The sequence below is a fragment of the Corapipo altera genome, unplaced genomic scaffold (assembly GCF_003945725.1).
Source record: "Corapipo altera isolate COAL_440 unplaced genomic scaffold, ASM394572v1 48b, whole genome shotgun sequence".
NCBI lineage: Eukaryota > Metazoa > Chordata > Aves > Passeriformes > Pipridae > Corapipo > Corapipo altera.
In genome coordinates, this window is record NW_020884884.1 from 16,313,560 (window position 1) to 16,329,511 (window position 15,952).

A 15,952-nucleotide genomic window follows, 5' to 3' on the forward strand; every position below is an offset into this window, starting at 1 on the left:
ATATATCATAAGTTCTAGGTAATAGAGCTAATTCTATTGATAGATGGATCATTTTACTCTAATAGAGTGGGTCAAGTATTACAGAATCACAGAATATTCTGAGTTGGAAGAGATCCACTTGGATTGTCGAAGTCCAACTCTTGGGCCTGCACAGGACAGCCTCAAGAATCATATCATATACATTACATGAAAATTAATGTCCTCTGAAAATAAAAAGTCTTTTTTTTTGTTAGCTATTGATTTCATGTAAATAAGCAAATGAAGGTTTATAGGAGGAAGAACTACTTCAACCTCAGTAATAAGTAAAGTTATAAGAAATAAGAAGGTAACTGCATGTCATTTTCTTTGATGAATGTCAGAGCAGAATCAGCATAGTTTCAGTAAACATATTCTTGGGGCGTTTCCTTTCCCATATCTTTCAGAAGGGCTATTTTATACACTCTCAGTAGAAAATCTTCACATTTAATGTAGGATTGTGAAACTGCTAGATGAGAATATCAATTATTAAAAAGAATAAAAGCATCAAGGTGGATTGTTTCTACTAATATGATTAAAACTACTCTGCCAACAGAGTCTGTTATAAATTGCACTAACAAAGTCGATTTTCTAGGTTTTAATTCAAGAAAGTGATCAAGTACATGCTTAAAGTTAACTCTCCTGAACAGGAGGCCTTTAAGGATTAATATGGACCTCTGGAAATGGGAGCTAGGCTCCCAGATAAAATGGGGCAGAAATTATGAGCTGATGTCTAACAGTCTCTTTTGTACCACCAGAACTGCTTAAAGAATCACAACAGCAAAGGCAAAGCCGGAGCTGCATCAATGCCTTGTTTCAGCTCATGACAAGTATGATCTTGCTTTTTGGTTTTGCTCTTTAATAGTTCTTATTCTGCACAGAATTTGAAACAATGTTGCTTGTATTGTCTGAATATATTAATTGTTTTAATAAATTTTGTTGTAAGTTTGAATTGTTTCAGCACTTCTATTTTAATTTATCTTTATAATTGCATAGTTTAGAGGTACATACTCTATTTGTTTGATTTCTGAACATCTTTTTTTAGATATTGCATGGATTCCTAAAATAGGGAAGATATTATGTACACTTGTATCATTAGAACAGACCTGTTCAGCATATTGTTTCATTAAGAATGGATATGTTGCACAATTTTTGGGGCAATTACTGCGATGGAAGCCCTTGTTTACTTTTCTCAAGTTTTTTTTGCCACTTGATATCCTATTTCTAAATTTAGATAGCCTATTTTATGATGTCATGGTTCTCCTGAAACCTTCACAGGGTTAAGACATGTTGATATGAAAGATACCATGCGATATAAAATCAAAATGAAAACTATGAGCAACATACTTTAGATCCCAATAGTTAAAAATAGAAATGTAGCAGTAAATGTGGGGAAAAGGTGGAGGAAAAGGAATTAAGATTAGAGAGCAAATCAAGGCTGATAAAATATGTTTAAAAGGACAATGCTTTTTCCTCACTGGTAATTATGGGATGTAACTAAAATAAGCTCAGTGTCATTTTGCTGGAGATAAACATTTAATTCAAATGACAAATGTTTTTTTTTTTTCCTTGAGATTTATCCATAACAGATAACAGTGCCCTCCCCAGATTATCCACAATGGGATGCATGCAATGCATTTTTAAATGCTCTTTTAATTTGCTCAGGTATCATTATTAGATATCTAAACTATGACCTGGTTTGCTTAATTGAGGAAGCATGATAAATAACGCATCATTCATGTTACATATTGGATAAGCATGCAAACAGGTATTAATAAAATAATGAATGGTCTAAAGTCTACTTCTGCGAGGTCAAGCTTGCATTTTTTAAGTTCAGCAAACTTAAATGTCAGTAAATTTCAGTTGCTAAATATTCCCATAGAATATGTGCTGGAGCTGTATTTATTTATTTATTTATTTTACATTTGTGATAGAATAATTGCAGAGTTTTTGCAACAATATCCTGCCAAGCTTTTATTTGCTACATAATAGGGATTTTTTTTGGCTGTCTTGTTTTTGTTTTTTTTTGTTTCTTTTGCATGATCACTCTATTAGGCACAAGCTCCAAGTTATTTATGGGGAAAAACACCGATGATGAAACAAAAACTAGAACACAGATGACATGAACAACTTCTTAAATTTTTTATGATACTTTGGAAAAACAAAACAAATTGAATTGTTCAGACTAAGATACTGTATTTTTCTAAATCTGCAAATAAAAAAAGGATAGAGAAATTCCTCAAAAGTGAAAATTTGCTACAGCTTTGAATTCCCAGCAATTTGAAATATGTAATTAATATAAAATAAATCTGCATTTCTGTGGAATGCAAGGGCTAAAATGAATGAAAAATGTGGAAGAAAATCTCTGGTGATTTTTTTCCCATGAAAAATGGTAATTCATGGAATATGACATTTTTCTTATCTTTTTATATAGACATTTCCTTTACTGTAAAACCATTGAAGAACAGAGAGAAATGCACAAAGCCTGGAAAACCTAGAGACTCCTAATCATCATTCAGAGCACCTACCTTTGACACCAGCTTTCACCGTCTGGTACCACTGTTTTAAAGTTGACCTAATACTTTTGCCCTGTTCTAATACTGTCTTTCCCCTCTCCATCCTCCCCAGAACAGATCATTTCTGCCCTCTCTATGACATCAGCTACAGTGACCTTTTCAGGCATGGGAAGATCAGGTCAATCCCCTGATGTTGCTTAAAACTTGTGATGTTCTTCCAGGGTTAACTTTAAATTTGTTTACTTTAGTAATAGAAAAGAAGCAGCTGAAATGTATTGAAAGCTGGACCACACATCTCAGCATCAGATCGCTTTTAGATCAGCTTAAATTCATCATGAAACCGAACTTAACCAAGATGCCTAAAAAGGTTGAATAGACAGCCTTTGGTTTCCTCACTTCAATAAAAAATGCTGATAATGTGAAATTTCTTCGCCAACTCTGACTGGGGTTTTATTCACTTTTATTGCTTAATAATTTTTAATGACAAGGGATATATAGAATATTTTTTCGCTGTAGTTTCTGCTACATTTGTTGAACATAAGTTCCAGAATCATATTTACCTCCTCTTACTTCCTCAGCTATTGTCCCTGTTTTCAATCACTCACTTTACCACGGTGCTGTCTATCACTGGTAGATATTACTGTCAAGACTTATATTGATACATATATTTTCCTATTTATAACAGAAATAGTAGTTCAAAGCTTAACAGAAAAAGAGATTCCGCTTATCATACTCCCAAAAAAACTCTTAAAACCTTCTCGTATTCAGGCTCAGATGTAATCCTCCATCCTTACCCAGAATGTTTTTCCTTTACAAGAAGTAACCATTTTCTTCAACATCACACGTTCCTCTGATATTACTCAGGCTTCTCAGGAGCTGTGCTGTAGTGCTGTGCTTAAATCCCACAATTTTTTCCATTATAGTGTCTGCAATATGCAGTTTCTTTCTACCTTGTGAAATGCCTACTATATCTCAAAATTATGTCTTTTTTCCTCTCTAAACTTGAAAAAAGGAAGGAGATTCATTGAAAATTCTGCTGGAAAGACTGATTTTCTCATTCTTGTCTTTGATAGACTCATCCTTTTCTGTGCATCAACACACGGCCTCCCTGTTCTTCAACCCCTACAGGGCAGTGTCCTGCTCTTCCCACTCAGGCTTCCTTCCACATTGTTTCTCCTACTCATCTCTGTGGATCAGGTTTAAGATCTTGCCTCCGCTTCCTGTAGCATTGAGATTCTAGCATCTATCATCCACCTGTTAGCATTTTGGAATACGGCTTTCCATGTCTGCTTTTCACATAGTGAAAAGGCTGTAGGTTCTACCTGCAAACCTATGCAAATTTACCATACCATCTGCCTGTAAACCCTTCCTTAAAATTCTCCTGTGCAAAATTTTCTGCAAATCTCTTGAGAGCAGCTAGTTTCTCTCAATGTCTGTCAATCCATCATGTTGATCAAACTAGCTTTACTGTTTCTTGAACTTCTCAGTTTGTAACCCCTCTACTACAAGGGACTTGCTGTATGTACCCTTAAATTTAAAGGATTTGGGGAATTTTTTTTTTTCCTTTTTTTCCATGGTACAGTTCTTAGTACAGCGAAATCTTAACCTATGTCAGAGTTTGCAACTGCTATGGTAAGAAGAATCAATCACTATAATAGAATAGTAGTTATTAATTTAAGAGTATAAAAAATAATATACCATAACCAAACTCAAATTCTTTTATTATTATCAAAACATTACATTTACAACCAGACAACTTTTAGTGTTTTATCAAATTAAAAATCTCTTTATCTATTTAAAAATCTTTTTATTCTTTCAATAAAAATATTACAACAGTACTAAAATCTCGGCAGAGTTTCTGTACTTGAATATTGCAAACAGTGGAGAATACACGTTGGTATAAATGTCACTGGATAGCACATGAAGAAGACATGCTTTCTTCCACTTCCTTTGGTACAGGCCTTAGTCAGACAAAAAGGCCATGAATGGCTATGGAAGTTGCTGCTGGTGTTATTATGGTAGGAATTCTAAAAGCATTTTACATTTATGCAAAGGAGAGATCAAGTTATCTAATTATCTAAGAAGAAAGATATAACTAATTGTAAATTTTTAGTGGATATATGACTAGAGAAGAAACACTGTTTTTCCAGATTAGGCTATTTTTTTTCCTACTATACCTCACCCTGAACATACTCTTTAAATTGTGCAACCCTCTGGGTCCCTATAGATATTAGGCTGATGCTTTATGTAGAAGCCCCCTTGCTCAACCTCCACCTTCCAGGATAATCTAGACACAGCAGCAGCAGTCTAACAGGATGTTCCTTCATCAGTGGTGCTGTCAGAAAGAGCCGCTGTGTGACCTCAACATTTGGGTAAAATGCCCCCATAAATAAACAATAAAATAATTTGTGATTAATCTACTACAGTTCTAATGCTTCTCCAGTTCAGGTCAGAAATGGTGATGACTCCTCAGAGAAAGCAAACAAGGTCGGGGCAAGATGCAGACATCCCATATCTTCATTAGCCTCATTTTAGCAGATCAAAAAGATTCTGAGTCTAGAGAGTTAGATCAAGTAGTAATCCATGAGGACAGTCCTTATTCAGAGTAATCTAAGTTTTTAAGGTCCTTGGGCTTTTCAGTGTCATTTTAGATTCTGGAGAAGAGACATACCACTCTAGGGAAACTGTTCAGAGCTTCCCCAGGGCTCCAGTCCCCTCATGCTGCTCAGGTCAGGTATGGCCTATGGCAGAGTTAGGGGATGAAGTGGTCAACACTTATGACTTTATATATTGAAGGGAAGCATGAAGGAATGATTTAACAGATGTATTTGTGCCTGCAGAAATTTATGGGCATGTTGATATTCTGTGCCAGGACTTTTGAGCTGCTGGCTTATATCCTTGCCAAAAGTCATGGAGCTCAGATTTACACGGAGTATATTTGTCATTAGGGTTGGTATTCATCAAATGTAACCTTGGTATCTTGTATTACTAAATGTCTCAATGCGAGTTGTTTTAATTTTTTCCAGAGATAACTCTGGATTTGTCTTTGAAGCACTCAACATTCAATCCCCCTCTCCTGTTTTGCCTTTGCTCAACTCCCAGCTGTGTTAAGTGTGATTGGTGACATTTCTAAAGAAAGGAATCATGACCAAAAGTTGCCTCACTGTCGGTGTCCATACTGTTATGGTATGGAGGTGATTTTTTTTTTTTTATTTGAAATATCACAAATGTTTTGTCTTCATCTCACACCACTATGTGATGCCTGCAACTTGAAGGGCTGGCCTCTACAAGCCCCTGGCATATGGGTTTTATGCATTACAGTCTGTAAAGGAGATACCACTTGCAAAGATTTACAGTGTGCCAGGACTGTGTGCCAGATGGTAAAAGCCATATGAGTTGCAGAGCTCTTAAGAGATTTTTTTTTTAGTTTGTTTTTGTTTATCATAGAGAATACACTTCTGGGTTCATAAAGTTTCAGCATGTTCTGCCTACTGCGTCATGGAGAAAAATATTAACTCCATCTCGAATCCAGGCCACCGGGTGTTATAAAAATAGTATTTAAAAAAGGAGGTAGGCTGGCCATTTCCTGGGACAGAAAAAACAGTTGGTTTAAAATACATTCTTGCTATTTTGATACTAAAATGGATTGTTACTGCTGTTATTCTCTGAAATGATTTGTTCAGAAGATTAACCAGAGTTCTTTGAAAGAAGTATATTTAAACACTCTGCTTATCCTGCTCACCCAGAAAGGCAATTTTCTTGCTGTAAAGAATTACTCACACTTGGGTTGGAGCGTATGTTCACACAGTATCACGGAGGGGCTTCCCCTGTCACAAAGACAAACAACTGGTGTGATTTAGAAAGCCCCCGCGCGGTTTGAGGTTGCAGGCCAGGGGGACGCCAAGTGTAACTCATGGGACGCTCCGGACTAGCAAGAACTCCAGAGTTCAAGACAGATCTGTTGCAATAGCAAGGACACACAGCTCCGAGGCATTTAACGGGACCCGGGGCTCGGTGGGCGCGGGCTGGGGCAGGTGCCGCGGCAGTGCCCCGAGGTGCCGCCAGGTGTCGCCCGCTCGGGCGGGCGGGGCACAGCGGCGGCGGGGGGCGCCGGGCAGCGCTGGGGTTGGGGCGGGGGCAGAGCCGCCTCCGCCGCCGCCGTGTCTTCCTGTTTATTGTACTTCAAATAGCTGACCTTGGGACAGACGCGGCCCCGCTCCGAGCGGCAGCGCTCCCGGCCCGCCGCTGCGTTATCAGCCGTTTGTTTAGCTGGGTGGGAAGCCGAGCCCCGCCTGCCCGGGCCGGGGTTTTTCCATCAGCCCCGCTGGATTTTTCTAGGCGCTTCGTAGCAAAGTCTCTTGACGCGCGGGGTATGCCCTGGTTTTAGAATTTATATCCCCGGTGCTCCGTTAGGGAGCGCAGTGCCACGAACGCGATCGGAGCGGGCTCCGAGCTACACCCAGAATGCCGCAAGTTTATATGAAAATGAGGTAATCGCAGGTTCAGCATAAACATCTATATTAAAACCCCCACTTTATGCTCTGAATCTGACTAAAACTCTCTTCAGCTAGACTACAGCTACTGTTGACATACAGGCTATGGACGCGATCCAGGAAAACGAGATATTTTGAGACCGGTGAAGGGCACCTAAAGTTTGTGTTGCTTACTGGTAAAATTATTCATTTTTGTTGAAACCTGCAATTCTTGGCTGAACCGTGCTGTGATAAATAGAGGTAAAACATGGTTGGCTTGACTATTGATAGTAAGCTGCATACTGCTTTGTGTGAGTGAGAGATCAGTGCTGCTTGTGGAGGCGTCCCAGTCTAATCCCTGCCGTAGACGAAATTGACAGCACAACCACATGGCGTGCTCGGCAGATGAACTGCATGAATGCTTTAGATTTATATGAGTAAATTCGAAGTGTAAATTGGTAGCAGGAATTCTGTTGTAACCACCAAAAATAACCACCCCTTATGCCAGTTCTCTTCCATGTTTCCTGATACATCTTTGTTTTCTTTCCCTTTATGTTTGGTTTTTTTTTTTTGTTTTGTTTTGTTGGTTTTTTTTGTTTTTGCTTATCGAGCTGACCCAGTCTTGTTTTCAGGCACCTGGGCCTAAGACAGTTCAATGGACATGGCCATTTATGCTCATAATGCCGTGACAAGCCTCATTTTACTCTTAGTTATTTGGAACCAGTTTGCTAACTTAAATGTGCCATTTTACATACTTTCGTGATTTTTTTTTTTCCTTTTTCTATTCCTTTTCTATGCAGTAGTTCAAAAATTTACCTTCAAACAACAAATACTACACAGGCCAAAAGATTAGGTGTTGAGGAGCTTCCAGTCAGACCCAAACTTGCAGCTGCTGATAGAAAGTGTGAAGCCAATTTTTGATACAGCTCTGCATGCAGTTTGCATGTGGGACAGGCATATATGTGAATGAATTATCACACAGAAGCCCTTTACAACCAAGCAAGCAGATGCATTCCAAAAGGGAACAGATCCATAAACAGGGAAAGCAAGTTTATAGAGAATAGTCCTTACCAAACAGATCAGGCTGGGGTTTTTCTTAATAGAAAAAACTTTGGAGCTGTTTTTCAGAAGTTTGTGCAGCTGTTAGTTTAGTTGGATAAAAGGAGGTTTTGGCTTTCAGTGTAAGGTAAATATTTTCAGGGATCAAGGAGGTGGAAAATGGGGGCAAGGGGATGTGTATGTTAAGAGCTCAGCTCTACTCAGCTCTGAGTGGGCTGTTATCTAAGCAGGTATTGTGTCTATGTTTGTGTCTACCACACAACTAATACCCTACCAATGAATGAAAATATGTATCAACTTACGTTTTGGATAATGTGAGTAAAACATATCCAGAAAGCAAACCTTAGAAGTTTTTATTTTCATGGTCTCATTTCTCCCTCATGACTTCAAGAGGTACCGTGTCTAGCCTGATGTCTTGGCACGCTCTTATCCAGACAGAAATGCTTTGAACTTCATTTGGAGGGATTCTGGTTAACCACTAGGTAGAGGTTGAGAAATTCTTTATTCATGTGGAGATGAGCCCTCAGTTGTACTCAGAGATTTGTCTTAAAAGCAGATAGAAGGATCTGTTGAGTGTTTTAACTGTCTTCAGTTTTGAGAAGAGGATTTTGGGATCTAGCCACAAACATTCATAAAACAGAGACACCTCTCAAGCAACAGCCAGAAGCAAGTGCCTAAACCTGAATGCATCTTGCGAGGTGAGGGATGGAGGCCTCTCACAGCTCTTTCCTACCTCTGGCCTGAAGTGACACTGCTTCACCATACTGTAACTGTCCTTGGTTACAGGCAGCCAAGCTTCCAAGAATGGAATAGGAGGGAAGTTGTAGAACCCCTAAGTGCATTCAGGCCCTGATCGACTTCAGCCATCATGTCTTTATTGAACACAAGAATCAAAATAACTGCCCTGAGATTTTTACACTGTTCCTTGATGTTTTTTTTATACACAGCTAGGAGAATGAGATGTAACTTGTCCCTGGCACAGAAGAGGAATAAAGCATGACACTCTCATGTAGACCACAAAGGCCTCACACGGCTTTAAGCCTGAAATCTGATGGTTCATTTACAATCAGATTGCAAGGACCGTCGCAGCTTCCTGCTTGAACTAAACACTTTGTCCGCATCCCCATGCTTTTTGTCCTTACTTTCATGAGTCCTTGAGAGTTCTTGGTTCCTCTGTCAGTCCTTGTGGCAGCCACCTTCTCTCCACCAAGAGCTTTCATTTGTTAGTCTCTGGTACAGATGTCACTAAGCTTCGTCTTGTGCTGCTCTGTATTTATGGAAACCCTCTCGAAATTATTTGGAGAGCTACTCATGCTCTCTTCCTTCAGATCTTCTGCCTTATGATTCCTCCTAAGGAGGATGCATTTAGAAAATTGTCCAATTACTCTAATGATGGCTAACCTGAGGGGAAGCTAGGAAGAAGGTGGGGCTTTTTTAGGTATTGTAATATTTAAATGATAATTATATGTTTCTAAAATGGTTTGAACTTTAGATTCTATTTTTTTCACCAATCACTCCATTTCATAATTTGTATTAGTTCTTTATGTGCAATCTCCATTTAATTTGGTCTTATAATAATTTTCCTTCACTAAATAAAAGAGCTGATTAAGAACATCTTACTGGTGCCTCTGATTCAGAAAAATAGACAAATATGTCTTAAACATCTTTGTTGAACTGGAACCAAAATTACTAGTGCTACTTGTAGTATAATTTTTGCCTGTATGATTTTGTTACATTTTCTTAATTGCAAAAGATTATTTCTTTCTCTGCCAGGGATTTGAGCAATGACAGTATATGACCCATCAGGTTAAGCTATGAGACAGTCTTTTTGCACTTTCATGGAAATTTTATTTTTCCTGTTTGCCTTAATTTAAACATCATCACTGATTTTTCATGAGCAAGAAAAAAGGTCACTGACAGATGACAATAGTTAGTAGGTTCTACCTAACGTTAAGATGTCCAACCTGCCAGCAGCCTAGTATTTCTTTAAACAAATATGCCAGAGGTCTTACATCCAGAACTGGAAGACTTCAAGTACTCCTAAAGAATGGATGAGAGGGCAATGAAAGAGGGTCACAGGTTAATGCACAGAATTACTTTGAATAAGTAGGCTTTTGAAAGAGCAGTCTCAGAAAATATGGTCCTTCATGAGAATGCAGTGTGAAGCTTTAATAATTGCTCTGGATGGAAAAGTGACAGAAAATGAATAGGATTGAAATTCTTCATGTTGTCACAGGACACATAAATGAGACAAAGACTACGTCTGGATTTTGCAGAGATTAACATTCAGTCATATACTTATCTATAGCTGGTACTTGTGCCAGCACATAGCTTTGTTGACTGGCTAGAATATCAAAAACTCATGGAGTTTATTGGTTGTTTGTGGATTATCTGAAGAAACTGTTTGATAACAGTCCGCAATTGTTTTGAAACAATTTCAGACACATTCACTAAAGCATGTTAGAACTACTGCTTATCTTCCAGTATCAAATAGATAAACAAGGCTTTTGTGTGTACATATGAAAAATACTGGAGAAAATGAAGCAGAATTTTATTTGCAAATACAAACTCTGTATCAAAGTCCACCATGCCAGTAACTTTATATGAAGTCTTTTTAGACTTTATGATTTATTGCAGATAGGATTTATTTTGCACAGGAACTAGGTAAATATGGTAGAGGAAATAGAATCTGTAATATATGCCTCCCAGGCATTCTGTATCTGTCAGTAGCATGTGCCTAAAATTACAAAGGATGAAACAATTAGGACAAAGGTATTGTCAAGAAGGTATATTACTGGGAGCATGGCATAGCTGTTTTTGGGAAAAGGGACATAATGAAGAAATATACTGACCAGCTGTTACCAGACAAAAAGGTTTAGGAAGAGCAAAGTGTGCTGAAATTAAAGCTGATGTCCATGCAGTTACTAGGGAAGAAAATGATTATGCTTTTTATTGGCCTGAAGGGGTTGTAAATGAAAATGTTACAGTAGAATGTGAATGTTTTAATACAGATGAAGGGCTGAGAAAGAACAAATGCCAATTCCCCTCCTAACAAGCTACCTTCAGCCATAGGGCAAATACAGAATCAAAGTTATGTATAAACATGTCGTGGGAACCATGTTGGGTGTATGTTACATGTGGCTCTCTTATTTGTGAATCCGTTACAATGAACAATGATTAATACATATATATTATGTATGAATATATAAAACAAAATCCTGATTTAAGAAGACTTTTAGTTATGCTTAATCAGAGCATGTATTTAATTCCCACTGAAGTAAGCTGTGCTTGAATCCTTGCTTGATGTGGGACTTAGGCAGTTACTTTCCTTTTCTGGGCGTCTTAACATTTCTTGAAACTCACATTTTGCAAGAAATGTTACAGAACAGTATTTTCTCATGAAGACTTTGTTATTCCCATTTTCTTTCATCTAAAATAAAAATAACTCATGCTGAAAATGCAGTCTGTGTATACTGGCAATTAAAAACAAATCAGGAAATCACTCTGCTATATTAAATCACACATGCCTAGTTACAATTTAACATGCTGGGGAATGAAACCCAAATTCCACCCTGAAGTATCAAGCACTGCTTTTGTAAACACTAGGTTTCTCATTCAGAGTAACTTTTTTTGTCCCCCATGCTTATACCATTAATGTATGCATCCCAAAATTCCCGTGGAAAGTGAAATTACTGGGTTGCCTACCAGTAAATACATGTGGTTCCTGTTTAAAACGATGTTCCAGGTAACTTAAAATGAGAAATCTTGGAGAGTAGCCAGGTTTGCTTTTTCACATGAAAGCAAGGTATTTTGCAATTGGCTATGCTTCTTTAGTAAAAAGGTGTCAAGAGGAGACATTAAAAAGAGAGGAAGCAGGAGAGAGAAGGAGTTTGTGGGAACCTAACACAGCACACTAGGTCCAAGTTCTGCCTGTTTTTCACTGAAGCAACCCTACTGAAATAACCACTGCTGGAAATAAACCTTGGTTTATAAAGATATTCAGTAAACAAAAAATAACTGGTGTCACAGTACCTCAAAGTGGAGGAGATGCATCAAAGATGATGATGTAGGACATTCGGCCAAGCTTTTTAGCTGTTCTCATCAAAACAAGTTAATTCTCTTGTTTTTCACAGATCTATTTCAACTGCTGTTTCTCTTTCTACACAGTGAGAGAGTATACGGAGTTTATGTAAAATGTTTTCTATGAATAAGCACAGAGTCATGAGGCTGGGATCCAAAGAAAGTGTAGGCAGTTGATGAAGTCTGTTATGGAGAATTAATATTGAAAAGGATAACGATTATTATTAATACTGACTTCTGAGGGAATATTGAAATGGGCCTAAATGTAGGTGGCAAATTCATATGACTGCAATACAATATGGCAGTAAAAAAAGGACAGTGTAATTTGATGCTGCACACAGAGAAGCAGTATCAGAGAGGAAGGAGAGAGCTGCAGTAAGGTGCCAGTGTAAACAGTACCTGGAATTCCCTTTTTAGATTGCTGGCCAGGATGCACTGCCAGATAGGTGGCACGCAAAGAGCAGCAAAACAGCAGGGAAATGTTGAAGATAAAACTACAGTCTTGAGAACGCATTGTTTTGCTGAGGATGGCTGAAGAGAAACATGTTTTGAATACCAAAGAAATGCAAGGATAACAATTAAAGAACATGTGGAACTTCTTAGTATGAGAATAAGAGCCTGGTGTCAGGGGCACTCAGTGACTTTGTTGATCGTACATACATTTTTGTCTGCCTCTATCATTTAGACTAGCTGCTAGATATGATGGGACTGCAGAGAACTATCTCAGGACACTTGTCATTTGTGATACTTACAATTAGCCCCCTCAAAATATTAGAACTATAGCCTGTAGAGGATATGCCTGGAGGCAGAGGGGAGTTATAACAGGTGCCCTTGGAGTCTGTCTCAACCAGGGAAGCTGGCAAGGCAGCTTGTGAGCTGGCGCACCAGTGAAGACCCTTGTTCTTTGGGTGTATCATTCAAGACAGACAGGGCCAAATTGCTGCTCAGGCAGAGTAGGCAGTAGCCAGCAGTAGCAGAGCCAACAGCTTTGCCTATGCCAAAGGGCACGAGGGCTGTTTGTAAGAGGAGAACACGCTGCATAAACAACAAATTCCTGCCTCCTTCTCCTCGTCCTCCTTTGCTCTGTGGCTGAGAAAGGGGTGAGAGTTTGCCAGAAGACAAGCAGCACTAATCCCTGTTTCACAGACACCTGAAGAAAGGTTCACTGCTCCATCTCAGTTTGACCCTCATCCCCAAGGGTCTCTCCAAATTCTCCTGTCCCCACCATCTGCCCCAGTGTCTGCTAGCTGTCTTTGAGTCCTTTCACCCACTGGTGTGCTGAGCCATTTTAGTCTTTTCCCACCAACAACTTCCTTTCAGCGCATTCCCCAACATGTATCAGTTCTCCCTGTATAGTAAGTTGCTTTGAGGGGTTTAGTTTTACCACCCAAGAGAGAGATGTTTACTCACATGAGGTTAATTTTTACTACCCCGAAGGGACATCTTAATTTAGGATAGATGAGTTGATATAGTAACTTTCATATGTTGATTGTGAGCCCCAGACTAGGTCTGCATCAGCCAGCAGAATAGCTCAGGGTGAGCAAGTCTGTAGGCCAAAGCAGTTGGAAGTCCCTCCTGTATGTGCTTCATGCATTTTGGGAGTTTGTACTAGATTTCTTCTGATACAGTCTGGAATTTAAATAAACAGTAGCATTTGAAGTGTCACAGGTCTGCTTTAGGCCTGCATCTTCTGATTTAGCTCTGTCTAAAAGGAAACCTTTTTGTGTATTCTGAGGCAGCTCCACAATGCAACCCAAACCACATACAGTGGGGGTGAAATTAAAACACTGATGTGGATGCACTTTCAAATGATTTCCAAATATTCCTAAGAGCCACTTCTAGGAGATTTGGTTTTTAAAAGTCTTTGCAAATAACAAATTATTGCATTCATCAGTTTGTTTTTATCTATCATTATATGAATTCTTTCTAAGAATTTTAATAGGATATAGAGACATGTTTACTATTACAGAAGCAGAATTGTTTTGTTCTTTTCATTTTATATTAATCTGTGGTGCTTTTCAACTCTCTATTCAATAATATTCTCAGCTGGGGTTTTTTTGCACTGAAATAAGACCATAAACAGAGCCCACAAACATACTGTGTAAAGCATCCATCTCATTTCAACCTATCATGTGAATGGAGATTGTTTTATGAGTAGAATTTTGTGAAAGATCTCTGCGAGATTTTTCTGCCATTCAGATGTTTGTACCAGTTGGAACAGAGAACATGTTGCTGAATAGATGGTGAGTAAAATCTTCCCATTCAGTGAGACTAGGAGATCAGATATTAGATCAGACATCGTGTCTGGGAGATTATCTTAGAGGCCTTTCTCGGTCTAAGTGTAAGGGTCTGCTGCTGAGAAATGTAATGTTTGCATGTCTCTTGTATGGGCTGAAACTAGGGAGGGAGAAGTGTCCTAGGAACTGTACTGTGAGAAAAGAAAGATCAAAATTCTGAGCAAGGACTTCTCTTGAATCTTAAGTTCACACATTCTGATCAGCTTTGCAGCTTGTTATTTTTCACCCTTTCTTTGACTCCTAGTGGTCATGTTCAGGTAAACAATGCTGCTTCTCAGAAAGTTGAGAGTTCCCAGGATATCCCTTTTCAGCAGCAAGAAGCAGGGCCCTTCCGTGTGTGCATGAAAACTGCAGGTCTATGAACTTGTGCTGGGGCAGCGAGTTGCCTGTCTGCCCCACTTCAGTGTGGTACCCTGACTGTAGAACAGCACAAAAGCATCTGGAAAAATGGTAATTTCAATATAAAAGAAGTTATAATTGTGAACATGAGAATAATAGGGGGGGGAAATCTTGTCCTTTCCATATAGCGATGCTATGCACTACAACGAAGGAACATTGGTACTGAGTTAAATCTGAACTACTGAGCTTTCAGTAGATGTGCAGGAAAAGATAGCACACAATAGTCCAGAGAAAGAAACATAGTTAATTCAATAGCACCATCTTACACATGCATTTTTCATGGGGACAGCTAATGAATTTTGATTTTTTTAGGCCTGTGCAGCCAAATTGTGAAAGAAATCGAGATCATTCATATATTCTCTCTATCAGCAGAAATGTTCATCTGATAGGATATGATCTCTGTCATCTACAATGCATGATGGAATCTCTTGAGTAATGTTTTAAAAAATATTAGTGAAAGCATGAAGACAACTGGAAAAATTGCAGAGAGAAAGTGCCAAAACAAATGAAGTGACTTTCTTTGGAGGAATTCTGAAGCAAGGCTTCAAGTGCAATTTAGGACATCACATGGAGGAAATAAGATACAGGACAGAAAAGCTTTCTTCTGGAGCTTGAAATGAAATTGTGAATCAGCAAGGTACAGAAATATACAGTGCAGATATTTCAGATGGGAGATGCTGCAACTAAGTCCCTATGACTATTATATAGCTAATTACTTTTATGTTTTCTGGATGAACCTAAGTTTAGGTCTTTTTTAATAGATTCACAAATAATCTTCTGGTAACAGCATTAGTGGTTTAAAACATCTTCCATTATTAAAATTAGGAATCAATTGCTGCTTACCCAGCAAGTTTTGATTTCTGAAAGGCATACCTTATTTATTTATAAAATTCTGTTTTAATTAGGATTTGATGTGGTATTTTTTTCTCAGACAAAAATATCAGACAAGGAAAGGTAAAATATAGATATTTTTTTTTTTCTGAAGCAAAAGCCTTTGATATTTATGAGAGGTACAAGTCTGTGAGGATGCAGAATATCTCAGGTCAGAGAAGAGGCTGGAACAAAGATGAAATTGGGGATTGATTGGAGGGCATTCATAAAATGTAACCAATTC

At 38.5% G+C, this 15,952-nt stretch overlaps 1 protein-coding gene and 1 long non-coding RNA gene across 3 annotated transcripts in view; one reads left to right on the plus strand and one right to left on the minus strand.

Annotated features, from left to right (window-relative positions):
- The window catches only part of CRIM1 (cysteine rich transmembrane BMP regulator 1), a 198,322-nt gene extending 191,823 nt beyond the window's left edge, over nucleotides 1–6,499 (minus strand). Inside the window, exon 1 of the mRNA XM_027641448.1 lies at nucleotides 6,312–6,499. The gene's annotated coding sequence lies outside the window, so the exon portion shown is untranslated. The remainder of the gene's footprint in view (nucleotides 1–6,311) is intronic.
- A 1,828-nt stretch (nucleotides 6,500–8,327) lies between these two features.
- LOC113946333 overlaps nucleotides 8,328–15,952 on the plus strand; it is a 42,631-nt gene continuing 35,006 nt past the window's right edge. For both annotated transcript variants that reach the window (XR_003527393.1, XR_003527392.1), the window contains exon 1: nucleotides 8,328–8,455. This is a non-coding gene — a long non-coding RNA (uncharacterized LOC113946333). The remainder of the gene's footprint in view (nucleotides 8,456–15,952) is intronic.